At 40.5% G+C, this 25,387-nt stretch overlaps 1 protein-coding gene across 4 annotated transcripts in view; it reads right to left on the bottom strand.

Moving 5' to 3' along the window:
* sgk3 (serum/glucocorticoid regulated kinase family member 3) overlaps positions 1 to 24,123 on the bottom strand; it is a 101,107-nt gene extending 76,984 nt beyond the window's left edge. Inside the window, exon 1 of one of the 4 annotated variants that reach the window (XM_080194136.1) lies at positions 23,797 to 24,123. The gene's annotated coding sequence lies outside the window, so the exon portion shown is untranslated. Of the gene's footprint in view, positions 1 to 10,689; positions 10,800 to 23,217; positions 23,402 to 23,778 lie in introns of those variants that run through there. The other 3 variants (XM_080194134.1, XM_080194135.1, XM_080194139.1) reach the window with 3 other exon arrangements.
* Between the last annotated feature and the right edge of the window lie 1,264 nt (positions 24,124 to 25,387).

A 25,387-nucleotide genomic window follows, 5' to 3' on the forward strand; every position in this document is an offset into this window, starting at 1 on the left:
GCGAGCCTTAACAAGTAATCAAGTCTTTACAGGTACTGACAATGCGAGTGGAGGGAGGGTTAAGCACAGGTTAAAGAGGTGTGAGTTGTCTCAAGCCAGGAAAGTTAGTAAGATTTTGAAAGCCCAGGCAAGTTGTGAGGGTTACAGGTAATGCAATGTGAAGCCAAGATCCCGACTGAGGCCATCTTCATGTGTGCGGAACTTGGCTGTCAGTTTTTGCTTGGCGATTCTGCATTGTCGTGTCTTGAAGGTTGCCTTGGAGAATACTTACCCGAAGATCAGAGGATGAATGCCGTTGACTGCTGAAGTGTTCCCCAACAGGAAGGGAACACTCCTGCCTGGTGATTGTCGAGTGGTGTCCGTTAATCCTTTGTCAAAGCATCTGCATGGTCTCGCCGATGTACCATACCTCGGGACATCCTTTCCTGCAGCGTGTCAGGTAGGCAACGTCGGCTGAGTAGCATGAATATGCACGTGTCCTTGGTGGATGATGTTCTCATGTAAGATGACGGCATCCATGTTGATGGTCCGGCACGTCTTGCAGGGATTGCTGTGGCAGGGTTGTGCGGTGTCGTGGTCACCGTTCTCCTGAAGGTTGGACAGTTTGCTGTGAACAGTAGTCTGCTTGAGGTTGCATAGTTATTTGAAGGCAGGTAGTGGGGGTGTGAGGATGGCCTTGGCAAGATGTTAGTCTTCATTGATGACATGTTGAAGGCTCTGAAGATGATGTTGTAGCTTCTCTGCTCCGGGGAAGTAATGGACGAAGGGTACTCTGTTATATATATGTCCTGTTTGTGAACCCAATGCGCACTCACCTAATGAAGGAGCTGCACTCCGAAAACTCATGCTACAAAATAAATCTGTTGGACTTTAACTTGGTATCATGAGACTTCTTACAATATTAAAGATATGAGTACAGCTTCATTTGTCCTTAAAGATCAAGAAGGGCATGGAAAGAGTTTAGACAAAATACTGGGGAACAATCAAATGTTCAACTGCATTAAGTTTCTATACACAAAAGTATCTTTGATCAGATTCTGTAAGAAGAGATAATACATCTTTTGATTATATATAATACATAACAGGGCTCAAGGCCATGAATGAATGCTATATTCTGGATGTTAAAACATGTAAAAGATTTTATCAAACATACAACAACTATTTGATAGTGACTATTTTTCTGAACTTTGAACAGTTTTAGACTAACTTTTATTCTTTTCCTCAAAGATAGAGACTACTATAGTTTGAACCACAGATTAACAAGTGATATAAATCAAGCAATGGATTGCGTTCACATGAGAGTATTATTTTTCTTCCATCATAAACAAGGCCATACACCAAACAATTCAACTAAGAAATGGCAGAGAATTCACTCCCAATAACCAAGATCAAGCAAAAGATTACTAAAAGATCAGATATCCACAATTAAGTCCAGTACTATTTGGGCTCCTGAGTTACTCAAAACAGTTCTATTTTTACATGGCAAAACAATGATGAGATAATAAATCATGAATGCCTCTAAATTTTTAATTCTGTCATATCTTGGGCCATTTAAAGTTATATCATTCATAAAAATAATTACTGTGTCAGTTTTGGGCTTAAACCAGTACTATAGTTTCAAGTATAAACAATAAATAAGTGCATCATGAAGTTTCTACAGTACTCTTCACATTCCACTTTAACAACAGATTTTAAACGATGAGGTACTTGAAAGGACAGTGATATCTGACTTTTATACTCATTGCTAGTTTTAGACATGAAGTACAAAAATTAGGTAGCTGTCAGTCCAAGTGAAAGACTATTAAGGGCTTGCATGTTAGAGAATTTATAAACTCAGAGTTAGACATCAATGTTAACTTTGCATAAAAATAACTGGTTAGCAAATAAAATCATCGGTTACTTATAACTACAAATGCTCAGAAACTCAGATATGTAGATCACCTAGAGTCTTCCCTATCATCTCTGAGTCTTGATCATTACTGAGTACCTAAAACTAGCAATCAATACAAAAATTGTAAACAGGGTAGCTGATGTTTAGTAAGCAGTTGCTGCCATTTAGATGATAAAAATAATGGGCAGCATGGCAGCACAGTAGTTAACATTGATACCTCACAGCACTAGGGACTAGGATTCGACCCCCAGCTTGGGTCACTGTCTCTGCAGAGTCTGCACGTTCTCCTCGTGTCTGTGAGAGTTTCCTCCGGGTGGTCCAGTTTCTTCCCACAACCCAAATAATAACTTTGAGGTGGGGCAGGCGATAAACAAATAATTGACGCGTGCAGAAACAGAATGACGATAATTACGGGGGATTTTAATCTGCATATTGATTGGATGACCCAAGTCGGACATGATGGGGTTGAGGAAGAGTTCTTGGAATTCTGTCAGGATAGTTTCCTTGAATAGTATTGCTTGAACGGAACCTATGAGGGAGCGAGCTATCTTAGATCTGGTACTGTGTAATGAGGCAGGTAGAATTAGGGATCTTCTTGTGAGGGATCCTCTTAGGACAAGTGATCATAGTATGGTTGAATTTCTGATGCAGATGGAGGATGAGAAAGTAGGGTCCCGAACCTGTGTCCTCTGTTTGAGCAGAGGGGAGTATGATAAGATGAGGGCGGAATTGGCAAATGTAGATTGGGGGCGCAGATTGGTTGGTAGGACAGCTGAGGAACAGTGGAGGATTTTTAAGGAGATCTTTTTCAGTACTCAGCAGAAATATATTCTGATGGTAAAGAAGGGCTGTAAGAGAAGAGATAACCAGCTGTGGCTATCGAAGGAAATAAAGGAGAGTATTAAATTAAAAGCTGATGCATTCAGAGCGGCTAAAAATATTTGCGATTAGAAGATTGGGAAAGATATAAAAAACAACGAAGAATTACTATGGAAGTGATAAAGAAAGAATACAGTGTGAAGCTAAACTAGCTCAAAATATAAAAAAAATAGTAAAAGTTTTTACAAATATATAAAGAGGAGGAGACTGGCTAGAGTGAATGTTGGATCCTTGGAGGACAAGAGGGGGGATTTAGTGGTGGGTAACGAGGACATGGCTGAGGCTTTAAATAAGTTTTTTGTGTCGGTCTTCACGGAGAGACTACAAATAGCTTGCCGAATGTTAAAGATAGAAGGATGGTAGGAGATGAGGTCCTTAATGCAATTACTGTCACTAGAGAGGTAGTGCTTGATCGACTAATGGGACTGAAGGTAGTCAAGTCCCCGGGACCGGATGGAATGCATCCCAGTGTTCTGAAAGAAATGGCAGAGGTGACAGCGGATGCCTTAGTAATTATTTATCAAAATTCGCTGGACTCTGGGGAAGTGCCGGAAGATTGGAAAATGGCTAATGTTACGCTGCTGTTTAAAAAAGGTAGCAGACAAAAGGCAGGGAATTATAGGCCGGTTAGTTTAACGTCCGTAGTTGGAAAAAATGCTAGAATCCGTCAAAGAAGAAATAGCAAGACACCTAGAAAAGAACGGTTTGATCAAGCAGACGCAGCATGGATTCCTGAAGGAGAAGTCGTGTTTGACGAATTTATTGGATTTCTATGAGGATGTGACTAGTGCGGTAGACAGAGGAGAATGGGTGGATATGGTATTTTTAGATTTCCAGAAGGCGTTTGACAAGGTGCCTCACAAAAGGTTAGGGTGCACAGAGTTGGGGGTAAGGTGTTAGCATGGATAGAGGATTGGTTGTCTAATAGGAAGCAGAGAGTTGGAATCGATGGGTGCTATTCTGGTTGGCAGTTGGTGACTAGCGGAGTGTCGCAGTGATCGGTGCTGGGGCCTCAACTGTTTACCATTTACATAGACGATCTGGAGGAGGGGGCTGAGTGTAGGGCAACAAAATTTGCTGATGACACGAAGATGAGTGAAAAAGCAAATTGTGTGGAAGGTGCAGAAAGTCTGCAGAGAGATCTGGATAGGCTGAGTGAGTGGGCGAGGACCTGGCAAATGGAGTATAATGTTAGCAAATGTGAGGTTATCCACTTTGGTAGAAATAATAGTGGGAGGGATTATTACTTAAAGGGTGAAAAGCTGCAGCATGCTATGGTGCAGAGGGACCTGGGGGTCCCTGTGCACAAATCGCAAAAACCCAGTCTGCAGGTGCAGCAGGTGATCAAGAAGGTGAATGGAATGTTGGCCTTTAAAGCGAAGGGGATAGAATATAATAGCAAGGAGGTCTTGCTGCAACTGTACAGGGCACTGGTGAGGCCGCAACCGGAGTACTGTGTGCAGTTTGGTTGCTGCATTTGCAAAAGGAAATATTGGCCTTGGAGGGAGTGCAGAGAAGGTTCACTAGGCTGATACCAGAGATGAGGGGGTTAGCCTATGAGGAGAGATTGAATAGACTGCGTCTGTACTCGGAGTTTAGAAGGCTGAGGGGGGGGTCTTATAGAGACTTACAAGATAATGAAAGGGCTAGATAGGGTAGAGGTAGAGAGATTCTTCCCGTTTGGAAAGGATAGCAGAACTACAGGGCACAGCCTCAAAATAAGTGGGGGGGGGGGGGGGGGGGGGGGGTGCAGTTTAGATCGGAGTTGAGGAGGAACTTCTTCACTCAAAGGGTGGTGAGTCTCTGGAATTCTCTGCCCATTGAAGTGGTGGAGGCTACCATGCTGAATAGTAGCAGGAAACTGGAACTGATCCACTTCAGATCAGCCATGATCTTGTTGAATGGCAGGGCAGGCTCGAAGGGCTAGATGGCCTACTCCTGCTCCTATTTCTTTTGTTCTTATGTAATCCTAAAGACACACTGGTTAGGTGCGTTGGCCATGCTAAATTCTCCTTCAGTGTACCTGAACAGGTGCCAAATTGTGACGACTTGGGGATTTTCACAGTAACTTCATTGCAGTGTTAATGTAAGCCTACTTGTGACATTAATAGATAAATTAAAACTAAAGTACTGTAGTTCTGATTTATGTAACTTTGATTACACTTTTCTACCAGTGTAACAGCCATCATGATTTAACCAAAAATACTTAATTTTACTTTATGTAAAGTATTGTAAAGGGTTGAAAATGTGTGCTTCATAAGCATGCAATGGTGGTAACTCACTTAGCATAGACAGAGTTAGAATGTGAGGAGATTACTAATTATATTCAAGTCCTTTTTCACGTCAAAAGATTGTGAAGTAAATTTAAAAGTTAAAACAAATGCTATGATATTTAATATTTTCACATCAACAAAAAATTAGCTAAGACTTCATAACACACTGGTTAAAGGATACTTAGAATACTACATTTTGTTCTTGATAACACAACATAAAAAACATTGGAAAGAACAAAGAAGAGAAATAAGGCTGATCTTAAGTCTAAAATTGAATAAAAAAGGCGGCGCAGAATCCCATCAGTTAAGTAATCTTCCCAAAAAAGTAAGGAAAAAGTTAGATGTTCATCACAAATCTGAAACACAAAAGGAGGAAATTGGGAAAGAAAATAAATGATTGAGACCACCAGTCCACAAAAGGGCTGGTCAAAGACATAAAAAAAGTAGGAGCAGGAATCACCATTCAGGTTCTTGAGTCTGCACAGCATTTAATATCATCATGGATGTCCTCTCACCCTTCCCCTTTCTCCCAGTACTATGAATAGGGTTCCCCTTGTTCTCACCTTCCAGCCCACCAGCCTCTGTATTCAATGGGTTTGTCCTCCACCATTTTTACCATCTCCAGTATGATGGAACAAAACACATCCAACCCTGTCCTTCCCTTTCAGCATTCCAAAAGGATCATTCTCTCTGCAACACCCTAGTCCATTCCTCAGTCACACCAAACATGACCTCTTTTTTCTATGGCATTTTACCTCCTCTCTTCTCACCATCCAATGCCCTAAACACACCCTTCAAGTGAAATAGCGATTTTGCTGTACTTCATTCAATTTAGTATACTGTATCTGCTTTTCACAGTATGGTTTCTACACTGGGAACACCAAATGCAGAACACATTCATTCAGTCCACAAGAATAACCCCAAGCTTCCTATCACTTTAATTCTCCACGTTGTTTCCACTTTGACCTTTCTGCCCATGCTCTGCTACAGCGTTCCACTGAAGCTCAAAACAAACCTGAGGAACAGCACCTCATCTTTCATCTTGGCACTCTACAACCATCTGGATTCAACAGAGTTCAACAACTTTAGATCATAACCCTTGCTTCCATCTTGCACGTGAGTTTTTTGATATTATTGTTCACTGGTCTGTTTTTCTTTCTTTTTTCTTTCATGTTGCATTCAAAGATCTATGGGTTAGGTTGATTGACCATGCTAAATTGACCCTAGGGTGAGGGAGATTAGCAGGATAAACGTGTGGCATTAGGGAATAGGGACTGGGTGGGATTGTAGTTGATATGGACTCGATGAGCTGAATGGCCTCCTTCTGTATTATAGGGATTCTTTTATAGTTCCTATACGGCCATTGTTGCCTCATATGAATATAACTTTTGTTTATTTGCTACACCCATTACAACCCTTCTTTGACTTTTGTATCATGAAATCTTTTGTTAGTTAATCTCTCCTGTTTTCCATTCTATCACTGGCCTTTCCCGTCTGTTCTTCCTAATCCTTCCACTCCCCACTGCATCCCCTCACCAGCTCTAAAACTTTTACATTTCTATTTTCCTTCTGTTCTGATGAAAGGTCTGATCTGAAACACTGGGAAATATTTTATGCCCTCCACTGTGGCATGGGAGTAGGGGGCACATTTAATCGGGTGATAGTACTGGGTGGGGACCCCACCACCTCCCAACTCCACCCTGATTAAGTTGATGGCAGAAAGGCCTATGAACGACCTCCCCATTAAATGAAGCCCTTAGGTTGGCAATTAAGTGGTCTACTTAAGGGCTTCAACTTACTACTGCTGCGTGCGCAAAGTATGATAAGCAAAGCAGTCACCTGCCAATGTAAAATGGCTGCCAATACACATCTGTGCAAGTACATTTGTTCCCAGTTCACTAATGCACCCAAATTAAAATTCTCATTCTTGTATTTAAATTCCTACATGGCCTCACCCCTCCCCATCTCTATATCTCTTCTAGCCCTACAACTCTCAGAACTCTGCATTCCTTCAACTCTGGCCTCCTGTTTATCCCCAACATCTTTCATCCCAAAATTGGTAGTGATATCTTTTTATCATCTAGGCCCCAGTCTCAGGCATTTTTGCACAAGTCTCAATCTCTCTCCTCCTTTATGACCTTCATTCCAATACCTTTGAATGAGCTTTGGGACACCGATCCTTGGGTAGAGACATCAGGATGTGGAGATGTCGGCCTTGGGCTGGGGTAAACACAGCAAGAAGTCTGACAACACCTGGTTTAAGTCCAACCAATTTATTTGATAGTAAACTCACAAGCTTTCGGGGTTTGCCCCTTCATCAGGTGAATGGAGAGTTCTGGCCTCAAACAGAGCATATAACAGCACACACAGTTTAACTGTCTTTAACAGACTTCTCACTGTAGAGACATCAGGACAGATGTGAACTTTTGCCTGAGAATGCACCTATAAAGCACTTTGGGATGTTTTACTGTATAAACCCAAGCTGTCATTGACAAAGGCATTAAAATATCAATAATTAAATCGGATGAACATTTGTAAATATTATAAAGCATAAAAGATGAAAACAGTTAGAATTTCCATCTTTACAATCTTCCATTTCCCATACTTATCTGCAAGAATGATTGAGTCATATCAATCTTTCTTCATGATTTCAAAATTCAGTAATGCTACATGACTAGTTTGCAGGAAAATATAACATACCATTTCCTATTTTGACAATAGCATTTATAAGCTTTTTGGTATTTTAGGATTATACATTTGGTATGTTAGGATTATACATGTGTAACAGTTGGAGGCTATACTTTAATAATGGTAGGCTAATGACACGTCTTATGCCGATTCTGAAGTAAAATGGCAAGAGAGTTTGGATAAGAATAGTGAGTGAAAATGAGAAAAAAGGCCTGAGCATAAATTGTAAGAAAATATCCTGTATAGTAGTAGTCAAAAAGAAAACCATACCAGATAGTAAGATCAGAGAGAAGAATGAAGATATAATACAGGTAGACAAATTTTGTTACCTAGGAAGAATATTAACATTGGATGTAAAGTGCAACCAATAAATAAGACAAAGGTTTGGAATGATACATTTCAAAAAATGAAAACGATTATGATCAACTCTCAACTAGCTTCAAAAACAAAGCTGAGAATCCTGGAATGCTATAAGCACATCTATTTTTGACATACGGAAGCTGCAGATGTGTTTTTATAAAGTGAATATTGAAGATACCATTAACAAGTCACATCAATGAAGAGGTGCTAGTAAAATCAGAGACCAAAAGAACTCCACTGACTAAGATCAGTTGAAATTTCTGATCTTCACATAAGATTCATGATTTAGAAAGTCTGATACTGATGGGGAAGATTGATGATAAAAGCAATTGAGTTAGACAAGAAATTATCTTAAAGAGCCTTACAAACTGGATGAAAGTACCTCAAATGAAGGATGGTCCATGTGTCTAGAGCAAGATTAATTTTAGTATATGTGCTGCTGAACCGAGCACAGCAACATTAACATGTAGGTCCATAGTCACCTGAGTGGTACCTGAACAAAGAGAGACTTGTTTGGCAGATGACGTTAATAAATCATGTGATCAGAGCTGACATGGTTTCTGGCATTTTCTCAATTAAATTACAGCACTGTAATCAGTCCCTTTTTTCCACTATTCTATTGATAAAACTACTTTTTCAAAAAAAACTGAAGTCTGTTGCCTTTTATAAAGTAGTAACATCTACAACCCTAAATATGCAAACTTTAAGATTCCAGATTTGACTAAGTACCACACGCATACTTACAAAAGTACCAATTATCAAAAATACTTAGCAAAAAGAAAAAAATCAATACGATAAGAACAAAGAATGCTGGAAAATCTTTAACAGGTCTGGCAACATCTGTAAGGCAGGGAGAAGCAGTGTTAACGTTTCGTGCTCTTACACCTTCAAACACCATTATTTTTACATTTCAAGTGAAAAAAAAATCAACATGTAGTACATTATTCCTAATAAAGGTACAGGCATTTAGGAACTATTTTCAGAACATACACAGAGTAACAGAGAGTTAGAACATAGAACATTACAGTGCAGTACAGGCCCTTTGGCCCTCGATGTTGCGTGGACCAGTGGAACCAATCTAATGACCCTCTAACCTAAACTATTCCAATGTTATCCATATGCCTATCCACTGACCATTTGAATGCCCTTAAAGTTGGCGAGTCCACAACTGCTGCAGGCAGGGCATTCCATGCCCTTACTACCCTCTGAGTAAAGAACCTACCTCTGACATCCATCCTATAACCACCACCCCTTAATTTAAAGCTATGTCCCCTCGTGTTAGCCATCACCATCTGAGGAAAAAGGCTCTCACTGTCCACCCTATCTAATCCTTTGATCATCTTGTATGCCTCAATAGGTCACCTTGTAACCTCCTTCTCTCTAATGAAAATAACCTCAAGTCCCTCAGCCTTTCCTCATAAGACCTTCCCACCATACCAGGCAACATCCTGGTAAACCACCTCTGCACCCTTTCCAATGTCTCCGCATCTTTCTTATAATGTGGCGACCAGACCTGTACGCAATACTCCAAGTGTGGCCGCACCAGAGTTTTGTACAGTTGTAACATGGCCTCACAGCTCCGAAATTCAATCCCTCGACCAATAAAAGCTAACACACCGTACGCCTTCTTAACAACCTTATCAACCTGGGTGCCAACTTTCAGGGAGCTATGCACATGTACCCTGAGATCCCTCTGCTCGTCAACACTACTAAGAGTCCTTCCGTTAGCCCTATATTCTGTAATCCTGTTACTCTTAGCAAAGTGAATCACCTCACACTTTTCCGTATTAAACTTCATTTGCCACCTCTCGGCCCAGCTCTGCAGCTTATCTATGTCCCTCTGCAAACTGTAACATCCATCCTCACTGTCTACAACGCCTCCAACTTTGGTGTCGTCAGCAAATTTACTAATCCATCCTTCTACACCCTCATCTAGGTCATTTATAAAAATGACAAACAGCAGTGGCGCCAAAACAGATCCTTGAGGTACACCACTTGTAACTGAACTCCAGGTTGAATATTTCCCATCAACCACCACCCTCTGTCTTCTATCAGCTAGCCAATTCCTGATCCAAACTGCTAAATCACCCTCAATCCCACGCATCTGCATTTTCTGCAGTAGCCTACCATGGGGAACCTTATCAAACGCTTTGCTAAAATCCATATACACCACATCAACTGCCTTACCCTTATCCACCCCTTTGGTCACCTTTTCAAAAAACTCGATAAGGTTTGTGAGGCACGACCTATCCTTCACAAAACCGTGTTGACTATCCCTAATCAATTTATTTCCCTCTGATGATTATAAATCCTATCCCTCATAATTCTTTCCAAAACTTTGCCCACAACAGAAGTAAGGCTCACCGGTCTCTACTCCCCTTCTTGAGCAAGGGGACAACATTTGCTATCCTCCAGTCTTCCGGCACTATACCTGTAGCCAATGACGACATGAAGATCAAAGCCAAAGGCTCTGCAATCTCAGTTAGATCCTGTAAATCTCAGCAAATGTCAAGATATGGAGAGGTGGGAAACAATAAAATTAATGAAATTGTATTTCCTTCACAATTTAATGCATCTGCTAACTGAAAAATTGTTTACCTTAGTAGGGCAGGCCAGATCTTATGTATATGGTCAGCAATTTATGTCACCAGATGCTTTCTTGTTCAGTACACTGCCAGATATAATTCTTCACAAGTTTCTAAGATTTAAAAACTTAGAAGATCCATAATTAAGGGAAAAGTCTGTTTTAACAAAAAGGTCAGACATTTATTTCAAATTTACTCAAACTACCTCAGAAGGATAGGAAGACAATCTCCTAATTTCTAGTAAACACTTCATTTGTAGTAGTTTTTCCATCATCCATAAGAAACAGTCAGTGTTAGATCAACCTCTTTAAAACTAATTTAAAAATGTGTGAACTCTAGATCATTGATATGGATGATGACAATGTTTTTGGCGGTATAGTGGTTAGCACTACTGTCTCAACACCAGGGACCTGGTTTCAATTCCAGTCTTGGATGACTGTGTGGAATTTGCACGTTCTCCCCTCGCAATCTGTATGGATTAACTCCAGGTGCTCCAGTTTCTTCGCACAGTCCAAAGATGTGTAGGTTAGGTGGGTTAACCATGGTAAATGTGTGGGGTTACAGGAATATAGTAGGAGGTGGGCTTGGGTAAGATGCTATTTCAGATAGTCAGTATGGACTCAATGGGCCGAATGACCTCCGACTGCACTGTAGGGACACTATGTAATACAATGTGAGTAATCTGAAAGTTAACAGGTTAAGAGGTGATGACAAGTTCACATCATATATACAGGTGAGGAAGGCCATATAACCCAACTTAACATACATAGAAACATACATTGAAAATAGAAGCACAAGTAGGCCATTTGGTCCTACTCTGTCATTCATTATAATCATGAAACTTAATTAGCTATCTTCCAATCAGAGTTCAAAGAATCTTGGAAAATGATCACAAATGGATCTACTGATTCAAGGGCCACTTCCTTAAGTATACTGGGATGAAGATTATTAGGCCCTGGAGATGTATCCATCTTCAATCCCTATTAACTTCCCAAAACATTTCTCTACTAATACTGATTTCCTTCAGCTCCTCACTAAAACTTGTGTTTCTCAGAACTTTTGGTACATTATTTGTCTCCACTTGTGAAGACTGAAGCAAAGTATAAAGTTAGTTCCTCAGCCATTTCTTTGTTCCCAGTTATGAATTCCCCATCTCTGACTGTAAGGGGCCTACATTCATTTCTGTCCATCTCTTTCTCTTTACATGTCTATGGAAAATTTTAGTCAGTTTTTAGGTTCCCTGTTAGCTTACTTTCATATTCTATTTTCCCCTTCTTAACCAATCCTTTGATATACCTTTGCTGAATTTTAAACTGCTTCCAATCCTCAGGACTATGGCTTTTTCTCACCAATTTGTATGCTACTTCTTTGAATCTAATATTAATTTCCCTTGTGAGCCAGGTTTGGCTACAGTTCCCTTTCCATTCGTGCCAAATAGGAGTAAACAAGTTTTGGAGTTTACCTATTCATTCCTTGAAAGCCTGCCATTGACTGTCCACAGTACTTTCTTTCAGTTATGTTTCCCAACTCATGCCTCACACCATAATAGTTACCTTTATTGAGATTGAGGACTCTGGTCTCAGAGTCAACTACCTCAGTATCCACCTTGATGAAGAATTCTATCATATTATAGTCACTCATCCCCAAAAATGATCTAACTTTCCTTTCTCATTGCAATATACCCAGTCTAAGATGGCTGTTCTCCCTTGTTGGTTCCTCAACTATTGATAACTGATCAGAACAAGCCTAACACCTACTAATGTTAAAGCAAACTGCTTACTAAATCCATTATCCCAAGTATCAATTGTTTACTGCACAAAGAACTACTTCCTGATACCAGTCTGAATATTACCTTCAATTCTTTGAACCAGTCTCTCCATGACTTTGGTCCAGTTTAATTGAAGCATTCTAGATGAATTCGTAACATAAATGATTTGGTAGTAATATACCATTACTGGCTGAAACAGCTCAAGTCTCACCAGTCTTGCTTCATAAGTCAGATCCCAACACTGAAGATCAGCCTTGTGATTCCCACTGCACTGAATGGTTCCCTTGTTTTTTGGTGATTGGTCACAGTACACAAAGTGCAGCTTTAACTGGACACTGTACATCATGATCAAGAATTCGTCTGACTTTACATTTTTAAAAATGTAGCTCGAGTTTCTATTACTTTTGCTGATTGCTGTTCTGCATTGGTTGCTCATACTGTGCATTATTTTAGACTCTTCTGTCAACATTACCCAAATCTATTTCAATGCCATTTGCAAAATCACAAATTTGTAATTTCTTATGTGCAATACTTTATACATTTAACTTCAATCATTTTTATCTCCTATTGTTCAGTTTGTTCATATAAGGCTTGCCACATTTGGTGGTTTCTAAGTTGTCTCTTTAATTCTACTACAATTCCTAATTTGGTAGCACTGCAGATTTGGCCAGTTTACACTGATCTTATATATATATATATATATATATATATGTAGAGTTTTGCACATTATTATAACAAATGCCTTCTGAAGACTAAATAAACCAAGTCAAAGGAAGTGAAGTGATGAAGGAAGGAGGAAGGAAAGGGAGAGAAGGAACTTGCATTTCACCATGTCATGCCTCTCAGGGCACTTAACAACCAATTAAGTTCTTTTTCTGTTAGTATGGTAGTTACTATTTTAATGTAGAGTTTACCAAATTAAATTAAGTCATCACTTTCTCAAATAAATCACAGATGCTGGTCCGAACATTGTTTTTGAAAGGGCTGATTTGGTAACTATTATGTCCTAATTGATGGTTGCTTGAGCCAACATAATAATGCAAACATTTTGGAAGCAATGAAGTCTACAAACCACTCAAGTATAAAAAAACAAAAACCACTATTTAGTCATTTTAAATTGGAAGAAGTTGTTTTACTTCCTCTTTTTGCCTTTTTGGGTCTCCTCTAGCCTGGTCACACACCATTTCATTCCTGACCGTGGTTCTAAACAGTATCAGTCATCTGTAACTAAGCAGTTGGACAAGTGGGAACCAGAACACAAAGTGTTTCTTCATTTTCCTTTCTTTGTAGAGAAGGCACAAAGTCTGGACCTAACAGATTGGATTAGGAATTCACGTTGTTGTTAATTGGAAAAATTAGATAGCCTGCATCACAGTTGGTTAGAGCATGGAGCTAATGAAGCCAAGGTCATGGATTCGATCCCCTTACTGGTCAGACGCAATTGTCTGTGCTTACAACTGTTATGCTCAACACCAATGTCACAGACCAATGAAGCATTATCAATGCTATTAACTGGGATAACAAGTGCAAAATGGTAGATGAGGCAAATCGTGATGCTCTGTTTGAGAGGTACTGGGTAGCTAAACAGCAGTTATTTAATAGGATGGCAATAGAAAGTTGTTAATTTTCTTGGGTGAGAATAAAAACCTGTTGGATATCTCCATAAAAGCCTTCTCTACAAGATGAACCAACTCTTTCTCTGCACAGATTTTCAGGTTCTAAAGCATTGATTCTCACATATATCTCTCAAATACTTACTTGCAGCCCAATATATACTATTCCATGAAAAGTTTGGCAACAATTTTGTTTAATTCTGATCAAAGTAGGTTTTAGTGAACTCGATCAGCTGTCAAACTTTGCACTGCACATTACTTCTGGAGATGTCTTTTTTTTATATTTGTAAACTGAAAAGGTGTCAGGAAAGTTTAACAAGACAGCTTTGATTCAAAGCCCTAGGTCTGTCGGAGAATAGCCATGTGAGCTATTCTGGATGTCACGCTCAAATGTATGAACTTTCATACAATACTTGAAAACTTTTAACAGTCAATTAAAAAGGCTACTGTAAATCACATGACCCTTAGCATTCTCAGCTTGGCAGTCCTAAGTCGCAAACAAACACCTAATTAAATAATTCACAGCTATCTGGGAAATTCTTGAATCCTTTTCTTTAAGGATGAATTGTCAAACAAATTTAAAAGAACTGCCACATTCTAGCTTACTCATCTTTGTTTCACCATGGACAAACAAAATATTGCAACTCAATTTACATTAATGAAGACAAAATGGATGCTACTGACTTTTCATTGTATTATGGTGGTTCCTTATCCAAACTGGACAGAATGAATTTCCAAGTGTAAAATGACAACACAGGATGTGTAACCAACACACTACCTTTCTCTGGACAAAGAACATTGAACTTGTACAAGAAACACGGTGGTCACAGCCATTTTATTGTCTGCTTTTAAAACAGCAAAAGCAGAAATGGAGTTCCATCCAAATCCATCAGATAGCCACCAATCCAGCCACACATCAACCAGGTCCCAACTTCAAATTCACCTGAAAACCAACCTTTTGAAAATTCAAATGCAAGAAGCCTTACAGCTTACCGAGAATCCTTTGTTTATAACATCTTCAACAAAAGCATCAACTTACCTAAGAAATTAGGACCTGCTATGAAAGCAAGACATTTTTTTTTCATCTGTATCTAAATTTTGTACAAAGTGATAATGTGCGCAAATTGAATGAATGAGATGTCACGTTTTAAACCTCCTGAGCTAATGTGGGATAATAAAGAAGCTTCTTTATTTTAAAGTTTGCTGTTAGAATCATTTAAATTGGGCCAATCACTCCGAGAGTGAGATGTATATACCTCACAAAACACACTGGTCACGGACAGTAAGAAAACACAATTTTTGCCTGTGACATAGAACAGATGCACAACGTTAAGGAAGTGAAGACTGTGATTACTGTAGAAAATTAACTTTGTGGTACAATACTCAATGTGGGGGTATTTTCCATTCCAGCATTCAGCAGGCAGGAAAGCCGGAGGGAGGGAGCAGATAATCTGACAGGAATCCCGAAATGGCTTTTATACCAGTGCACTTCCTGTTCACATTGTTCCCCCACCCTCCCCAATTACATAAATGATGTTTCCACCATGAAAGATCATGAATCCAATTAACATAAATTTAAATATCATTAGTGGACCTCCCCAGTGTATTATTCCCCCCATTTAAGGAATTCCCGCCCTCCCCTCGCTGGCATGACATCATGTTGATGGGGGGAATTACAACTGATCTGACCACAGGGACCTGATGAATGGTCCCTGCCATGGATGTACAGATAGGCACAGTCCCGGGCTGAGGCTTCTGGCAGAGGGGGCTCCGGCTCCCAGCATGATGTTGTGGATCTTGCCCATTCCTTCTTTTGCCCCCCTAAGCGCTTGAAAGTTTGGCAAGAAAAGCTGGCAAGTCAGCTGGTAGGCAGCCCCTCTGCTTTTCTCGCTCATGACCGCACTGAGAGAAAAAAAATCATAAAATTCCACCTCAAATGTACTTCTCATCATGAAGGAGCTTCAGTCATTCAGTAACCTGAAATGAGGAGGCTATTTCTACCAAGTATTGGGAATTTTAAAACTCCTAAATGTAATCATAGGTCAATAATAAGAGCTGAAATACATAATCCTCAGGTTTTCTGGATATAACATTCTTAGAAATCCCCAAGACACAATCTGAGAATTAGATCCTTATATACTATAAGGAGACACTTTCATTTTTCAGAAAATAACCTACCAATTCAGTTTTTCTGGGAATGACATTACTTTCTAATAAAGCTATTATTGATTTTACTTTTCTAGTCTCACTAGTCTGCATACCCAAATGCTGGCCAAGGAATTGTACGCAAGACAAGGACATAGTCTAACTCCAGGCCACCAATGTGACTTGAGCTCATTACTAAGTGATAGCAAGGGCATCACATGATAATTTTTGCTTTGGTTTATTCCACTTCCTTACAAGGCATGCTATTACTTTAAAACACTTCATTTTCAGACACTGCACTGCATGTGGGGAACCTCACCTGCTGGCAGCACTTAAAAACTGAACTGTGCAGAAAAATTATATGCAACACAATTCCAGTTCTGGTATTGCAACACAAAGCCAGAAAATTTGTCAATGCTAGCTCGACAACACCCTAGATTCTAAAACATAACCTTGTGAATTTAAAACTTGAGCAGAAAATTTACACAAAGATATATTGAGGAAATCGAATGTTAAATTTAGTCTCTATTTGTCTCATCCTAATGGATAAGATCTGAAAGCGTTGCTCAAAGGACAAGGAGTTCTCCCAATTCCTTGGCCAGCATTTCTTATCCACCACTAAAACCAGATTAACCAGACTGTCCAAATCTTTGTTGCGTTTAGTCACTTCGGAAGCACAATTGAGCGTTTTATGTTGTGCATGAACTTTAAATGAATGTTTCCATCAACTCATATATATCTCAGTATCCCACCAATACTATGAAACTGTATCTTAAGACGTAGTCTGTTGTGTGGCGCTTGTCAAAATCTTTTCAAAAATACAAGTATACATAATTAACCAGTCATTTTCGAAGAACAGTCTCACATTAGGAGTTGCACATCAAACCTAAATAATCAGATCAAGGATTAAAAAGTATTCAAGTCTCTTGAAACTCCTGAACCTATTAATTTATCTGATTTAAATGTTTAAAATTACCTGCCTAATCTTTCTGCGTATTTAAATTTTAGCTGTTGGATGGATGTGTAATCATCAGTATTCAAAACTCTTTGTTGGGCAAAGAATTGGAATTTCAGTCATATGGCTTAAATGAGGAAGTGCCTGACTAAATCAGAAACTTCAGCTACTGGTCTAACGCCAGGGACTGCAGTATAAATGATCCACAAGATATTATTTAGTGAAGGTAAGAATTTAACATTATTACTACCCTTTTAGGATTAGGCATATCTTCAAATTTGAGAAAGAAGAAATTAAAATTGCAACTTCACAGGTTGTAAATGTAAGACAATTGGGTGAGAATAAAAGTCAGCATTTAAAAACACTATATTGGCCTTTCCCTCAATTCTTTGGAGAAATTATATTATTCACTGCAATTAGATGCATGGTTCTACAGCCTTTTCCCCAAAAATGATATTTTGACTGTCATTGTGAGAAAAATATTCTACCCAATTCAATAATCAAAGCTACAATGGTACTTAGTTAGGAAAAAAAAGGTGATAAAACAGTGTGCAGCCAGAGAGATAAGTATTAAGGATGGCTGTGTCACCATTCTTGGTTCAGTGGTAGCATACACATCTCAGTTAGAAAGTTATGAGTTTAAGACACACCCCATGACCTAAGCATATTATCTAGGTTGCTAATTCAGTACAATACTGAAGAAATATTGCATTATTGGAAGCGCTTTTTTTAGGATGCGAAACCAAGAACTTAAACCATTGCTCGTGCAGATGTAAAAGATTCCTCAACACTATTCAAAGAGTGGGAATTCACTGGGTGTCATGATTAACATTTAAGTTACACCTTCAATAAAAAGTTTAGCTTGCTAATCATCTCATTATCATTTTTGGAATATTACTTGATGCAAATTGGCTGTTGTATTTGCATTCAAAACAACAATCACTGTTCAAAAGTAACTGGCTATAATGTTTGGGAAATCCTGAGGATGGAAAAGGCATCTTCCTACGTGCAATTACTCTTACGCTTGAATAATTGCTGATAGCATAAAATCATACCAGGGTTGCAATGAAGTAGGAAAGGGGTTATGCATGGAACATATCAGTTCAAAGCTAAAAGGGTTTGATACCAATAACAATAACTTGCATTTATATCACAGTTTTAACATAAGCACAAAAACTGGGATGAGCGCATCACAAAAGCCGGCAGAAACTGGGCTGGTGGGAGCTATGCTCCCTCTCCACGACAGGAAAAAACCTGGTGATCCGGTGCGAGGTGCTGTCCGTGTTGTTGTATGTGGCGCAGGTGTGGCCTGTCCCCAAATCCTGCGCTGCAGCAGTGACGCAGGCCATCTTCAAGTTTACCTGGAGATCAAAGATGGATCGCGTCCAGAGGGAAGCGATGCACAAATCTCCAGAGAACGGAGGGAAAAACGTTCCCAATGCCACCCTCGTACTGATGGCCACCTTTGTGTGCAGCTGCATCAAGCTGTGCTTAGATCCTCGGTACACTAACTGCAAGTACCACTACTTTTTGAGGTTCTACCTGTCCCAAGTGTTGCGGAGGACGGGTCTGGCCACACTGCCACGGAATGCTGAGTTGTTGGACTATACCACAGCACCTGTCCTTCATGGAGAAATTTTTCCGCAAACACACCTTTGACCACAAGGCGATTAAGCAGTGGTCAACGCGTAACGTTCTTGGGGCCCCTGAGTGAAAAGGAGATGGGGAATCCTGTTGGATGGTTCCCTGAGCAGACGGTCAGTGTCATCTGGCAGAACGCCTCATCACCAGAACTTAAAAACAAGCACCAAGGTCTGGCTTGGCTGGCGGCGAGAAGGGCACTCCCCGTCAGATCCTTCATGCACGCTCGAGCTCTCAACATCACCGCACGCTTCCCTCAAAGCGGCTGCAGGGCTGATGAGACGGTCGCACACCTCCTTGTGGAATGTGCCTTTGCAAAGAAGGTCTGGAGTGAGATGCAGTGGTATTTGTTGAGGTTCATCCCGAGCAGCTCGGTGACGCAGGACTCTGTGTTCTACAGGCTGTTTCCGGGGACGCACGCCAAGACAAATATCAACTGCTGCTGGAAGGTTATCAACTCGGTGAAGGACACACTTTGGTCCGCCCGAAACTTGCTGATCTTCCAGCTGAAAGAACTGTCCTCAACCGAGTGTTGCAGACTGGCACATTCCAAGGTCCAGGACTGCGTGCTGAGGTATGCGCTGAAGCTTGGAGCAGCCGCCGCAAAGGCACAATGGGGAAAGGCCACACTATAAGGCCTTTTAACGGAGGCAGACCAAGGGCCCAGGAACTGCAGAATACCCTCGACCTGCGTAACTGTGTGCCAATCTAAGAAATAACGGCACACAGTAATTTTTGAGGCATGTATATAGTTTTAAGTTTTGAAAAGTTATGACTGTAATTTGTATAGAACTGTAAAAAGTTTTAATTCTACTCTGTTTGCAATTCAAAGACAAGTAGATTTGCAACAGTTTATTTCAGATTTTATGAATAAAGTATATTTTTGGAAAAAAAATTTAATGTAAGCACTTCACAAAGGAAGTCAGGAATCTTTATGGGAGCTGGTTGAGTGATCAATGGCTTTGAGCGGACTGTTGAAGTGGAGTAGAGAGATTCAGAGAGGGAGTTCCACATGGAAGGGCCAAAACATCTGAAGACTCCAATGTCAAGGTTATGTTGGAGAATAGATAGGTAACCAACTAGAAGATACAGAGGCTGGAAGAGATTGCGGAGGTTAAGTGATGTGGGAGATTTGTAATTGAGGAGTTAAATTCAACAGGTTTGGTGGGGGGGGGGGGGGGGGGAGGGGGGGGGCGGTGGTAGTATTGGTACAAATACCTGATAACTGGTTGCAGATCTCTGGATGAATTGAAGTTTAGGGATGGTGGGGCCAGGTGGTTGATGAGTGGGACACTGAATAGCATCTAGAGGTGAAGAAACATGGATAACAATTTGATGGCAGTAAGGTTAAAAGCAGACAATGTTGAGAAGCACAAGGACATGGCAAGGAACAAAAGAAGTGATATCGTTTTGTGCACAGCATTAGACCTCATCTGAAATATTGATTTAAGCATGCCAAATGATAAAACAGAGTGTTAGTACTTTCAGGAAGGTACATTTAGAGTAATAAAGATCCCAAAGGCTTTTAGAGTGTACATTACAAGCAGAATCTTTTAAAAATATTCTGCATAATTCCAAAAGGAGGGTGGTACATGGCTTGGAGTGCGACTTCCAAGTGGTGTTCCAAAGCACCTGCTGCCTTGCCCTTTTAGACGACAGGCGTCGTGGCTTTAGAAGGTGCTACCCAAGGAGTTGCAGTAAGTTGCTACTTGTACTCTACACATCTGTCACTTTGTCTCAGTGGTGGACGGAGATGGGGTACCAATCAAGTGGGCTGCTTTATCTTGGATGGTGCCAAGGTTCCAGGGTGCTGTTGGAGTTGCACTCATCTCGGCAAGTGGAAAATAGTGAAAATGTCACACTCCTGACTTTCGTGCCTTGTACGTGGTGGACAGGCTTTTTGAGAAGGGTGGGAGGGCGTTAAGAGATGAACAAAGCTAGGCCTATTTTTACTTCTTGATCCATTTCTCAACAATGAAATTTTGTAAAATGGGCCAACTGAAAACGGGAAAATTCTGCAGCCGATTCAGGAAAATCCTTGGGAAATTCTTCCTGACCTCCAGAGACGAGCACAACTCTAGAAGAGCACAAATATTTTATTCCTCATGTAGCTACAGCTTACTAGCAACTTACTTTCCAGAAATCAGACCCAACAAAGGTCGTTGGATTGCAATCAGGAGTAGGAATACCGGATTATAACACTCTCTCTGGTATCTTGACTGCCAACAGATCACAAACAAACCAGCTATTATATTACCAGAATCAAGCTTGATTACAATCTGTACAGTTACATACCATCCAAGTTGGTAAAAACAGTCTCTCAACATTTCTAGGACATGTTCTAGACAGCTAACAACTCCAAAATCAAAGTTCTGTTTCATCAGCTAAGTAATCAGTAGATAAGGTAATTCAGCTGCTTTTATTTTGAACATTAATTTACTTTCTATGCACAGGCCCACTGACATCATTCCCTCCTTTATTACTACCATTCTCATTCTTTCAGCTTGGTGCATGAGGCAATGGTCTCATTTTAAAATCTAAATTTCCTAGCTTTAAAAGCAAAGGAAAATCTAGTTGTTCAGTATTCTCATCTTCAAAAAAAAGGTTGCAGGTTAATGCTCCCCTCTCACATTGATGTTAAAACAACATTTACTTTAGTCACATTTGGTCCTTAGATGATCTTCCAACCTCATTTGTGCCATCACTAAGACCATTTATTTCCATGACATCACTTGACTATGCTCAGTCTCAGCTCATTTGCCGCTGAAAGCCTCATATATAAGAACATAAGAAATAGGAGCAGGAGTAGGCCATCTGGCCCTTCGAGCCTGCCCCGCCATTCAATAAGATCATGGCTGATCTGTCGTGGCTCAGTTCCACATTCCTGCCCTCTCCCCATAACCCTTAATCCCCTCTCATCAAAAACCCATCAACCCGCGTCTTAAAAATATTTAGCGAGGTAGCCTCCACCACTTCAACGGGCAGAGAATTCCAGAGATGCATCATAAACTCTAGGTTTGACTATTTCAACACACACCAGGCTGACCAACATTGGCTCCCAGTCAAGAGATTTTAAAATTCTTGTCAAATTGTTTTCAAATCCCTCCACGGCCTTGTCCCTCTCTATCTCTCTTACCTCACAATCCTCCAAGATATCTGTGCTCCTTTAATTCTGCCCTTAGTGCATTCCCAATCATAATTGCTCCACCATAGGTGGCTGTGCTTTCTACTGTTTAGGCCACAAACTTTGGAATTCCTTCCCTAGACCTTTCCACCTTGCTTTCCTCCATTAACTCAATTCTTCATCCTCTTTGACCAAGCTTTTGGTCACACAAAAACAAAGAACAAAGAACAACCCAGCACGGGAAACAGGCCCTTCGGCCCAATGAGCCCGCACCGCCGCATCTTCCTACATGAGTGGAACCCCTAATGTAGCCAGATTCAGGGGAGAATAGTGTCCATTTGGTACACCCAATCATCTGACCCAATATTTCCCATATAGCTAGATGTCATATTTTCTAATATTCCTGTTAAGTACCTTCAACGTATTACATAAAATGCACTGTATAAATAAGCTAAAAAAGAAAATGCTGGAAAAAACTCAGCAGAACTCAAAAAGTCCCATGGACTTGAAATGTTAATTCTGCTTCTCTAGTCACAGATGTTGCCAGAAGTGTTGAACTTCAGATTTATTTCAGATTTTCAGCAATCTACCGTATTTTGCTTTTACATAAGTAGTTGTAGTTAGTCCATTTTTTATGTAGATATATTTGGTCTCAACAGTACTGTACTATATTTCATTACTCACTCAAGCTTTCACTAAGGGTTAAATTGAAGGGCAATAGTTGCTGAGAATTGATAAATCAAACTTGTTCATACTTTCTCAACCTGGCAATCAGGTCCTGATGAAGTGGAACTCGACAGAAGTGGAATTTGTTCCCACCAGTGAAGTACACAGCAATGAACTATTCTCAGATTCAGGTAGATCAAAGATTGACAAAAACAGACATTTGAGCAGCAGGCGATCGGAATCAAAACCATCCAAATAAAATAAGTTGGCAAGCGGTTAACACTTATAGACCAACATTAAAGCGGGTAATAACGTGGCACTTCTAACATTGGATGGGTAAACAAAGACGAGCCTGAAGTCTTTTAGAAACATATGGCGATTTAATATTTTTAAAGAAGTCAAGAAAATATTAACTACGATAGTTGCCCTTTGACTATTAATATTATCAACTTAGTTTTGGAAAATATAAAACTATTTGTTAAAGAGTATGCGGACGAACTAATCTTCCTACTTTGCTTTTAACAGTAAATAGATTAGGGCAGTGAATGAATGTATCTGCATTGTGCTTTGACACTGAAAGGGAAAGGCTCTCTGGGGAGCAGGGATTTCGGGAAATGCTCTGAACTCACCAAACTATGTAATTGCTGCGTGGATTGTGCTTTCCTCCACACTGAGGAAGATTCCAGCTGAGACCAGCTGTTACACACACTCCGTAGAGTCTCTGATTAGGCCGCCGTGTGTCAGATTTACACCATTTGCTCCAACTCCTCATTCAGCCTCAGCTGCTCTTCATCAGCACCCGCGCGCCCGGACTTCACATCCCCGTGACTACGCTCGCTCCGGCCGCGCGCTCCCCATTTCCCCCGGGCCCCGCGCGCTCCCGACACCCCCTCGGCCTCTCGCGCGCGCTCCCGCTGCCTGACCTGTTCCTGTTTCTGTATTTTATTCAGTAAATGGCCAGTTGCGGGGACAGGCGGAATGTCTGTTATAAACCCGCAGTGTAACCCGCTCCACACAAACACAAAGAACAGCCTTTCATACCGACTCCCACTAACATCCCCCACTTTTATTACTGAATTCCTGCCGCCTGTCAGGGTGGACACCTGGAGCTCCACTGACACCAGGCAGGCCTCTGCAAACAATCCAAACTACATCGAAAACTTTCCCTTTCGCACAAACCCTAAACTTACATTTTGCAGTTTACCCACCGGTTGCCCCAGCTTCAGGGTCAGGCTTGTGTAACTCTCCGGATCTTTGTGACCTTTGGTCGATCCGAGAGTCCACTCGTCCCAGCTTCTCCGACAATTTCTGCTTCTCTCTCTTTTTGCCGAACTTTAACTGAAGTCCCTGACGTGTCGGAACTCTTGGCTCCTTTCCAATTACTGCCAAGAAAGGAGTATTTGCAAAAACATCCAATACAGCCCAAGAAAAAGTAATGTCTATTTTAAGAAATAGAACGCAACTTTTGATGCGAAATTAGGCTCCGGTTAAGCTGTTGTGCTAGCGTTTCATCTTCTGAGTGTCTCATTTAGCAATGTTTCAATGGGTGCATCATCTGATTTGCAGCCCCTACTGGCAACTTCAAGTAATCTTACAATGAGTTGAAGCTAACAGAAGCAAAATATTACTGAACCTGGAAATCCGAAATGAAAACAGAAAATGTGGAAATACTCAGCAAGTCAAGCAACATCTTTGAGGGGAAAAACAGAATTAACGTTTCAATTAGATGACCTTCATCAGCACTGACTTTCAAATCTGTACTCATTTTCCCTTGTGAATCAGTAGTTTTCACCCACCCCAGTACTCAGTTTGACCCATTCAAATACACAGACGGTATTAATAAAAATACCAAACCAATTTAAAAAGGTCATCTGGCAACTATTTGGTTATTTTTAGGATTTTGCTATGCATTACAGGGATGCTTTTGAAGCATAAGTCAATGTAAAGTCCTTTGGGGTGGCCAGTGCACACAAAGTGACCTGCACAAATGCAAGCTATTTGACATCCTCGTGGCTCCTCCATGCCAACTCATGCCATCAGATAAACCATTAAAGTATCAATACCAGAAATTATTCAAACATTCAAACAAATATATAAAGGGCAAAAGAGTAACTAGGGAGCAGGTAGGATCTCTTAAGGATCAACAACGTCATCTATATGCGGATCCACAAGAGATGGTAGAGGTCCTAAATGAATATTCCTCATCAGTATTCACTTCTGGAAAAAGCAAGGATGTTAGGGAACTTGGGGAAATAAATAGTGATGTCTTGCGGAGTGTACATGTATCAGAGAAGGAGGTGCTGGAAGTCTTAAAGTGCTTCAAGGTAGATAAATCACTGGGACCTGATGAAATGTATCTCAGGACATTGTGGGAAGCTAGGAAGGAAATTGTGGGTCCCCTAGCGGAGATATTTGAATCATCAATAGTCCCAGGTAAGGTGCCTGAAGATTGGAGGGTGGCAAATGTTGTGCCTTTGTTTCAGAAGGGCTGCAGGCTACAGGCCAGTGAGCTTCACATCTTTAGTGGATAAATTGTTAGAAAGTATTTTGAGAGACAGGATCTACAAACATTTAGAGACTCAAGGACTGATTAGGGACAGTCAGCATGACTTTGTGAGTGGAAAATGTTGTCTCACAAATTTGATTGAGTTTTTTGAAGGGGTAACCAAGAAGATAGATGACAGCGGTGCAGTTGATGTTGTCTAAATGGACTTTAGCAAGGTTTTTGACAAGATTGTTACATAAGGTTAAATCTCACAAGATCCAGGGTGAGGTAGCCAAATGGATACAAAATTGGCT

This window comes from Carcharhinus amblyrhynchos, chromosome 8, assembly GCF_965287045.1.
Source record: "Carcharhinus amblyrhynchos chromosome 8, sCarAmb.v2.hapA, whole genome shotgun sequence".
Lineage (NCBI taxonomy): Eukaryota > Metazoa > Chordata > Chondrichthyes > Carcharhiniformes > Carcharhinidae > Carcharhinus > Carcharhinus amblyrhynchos.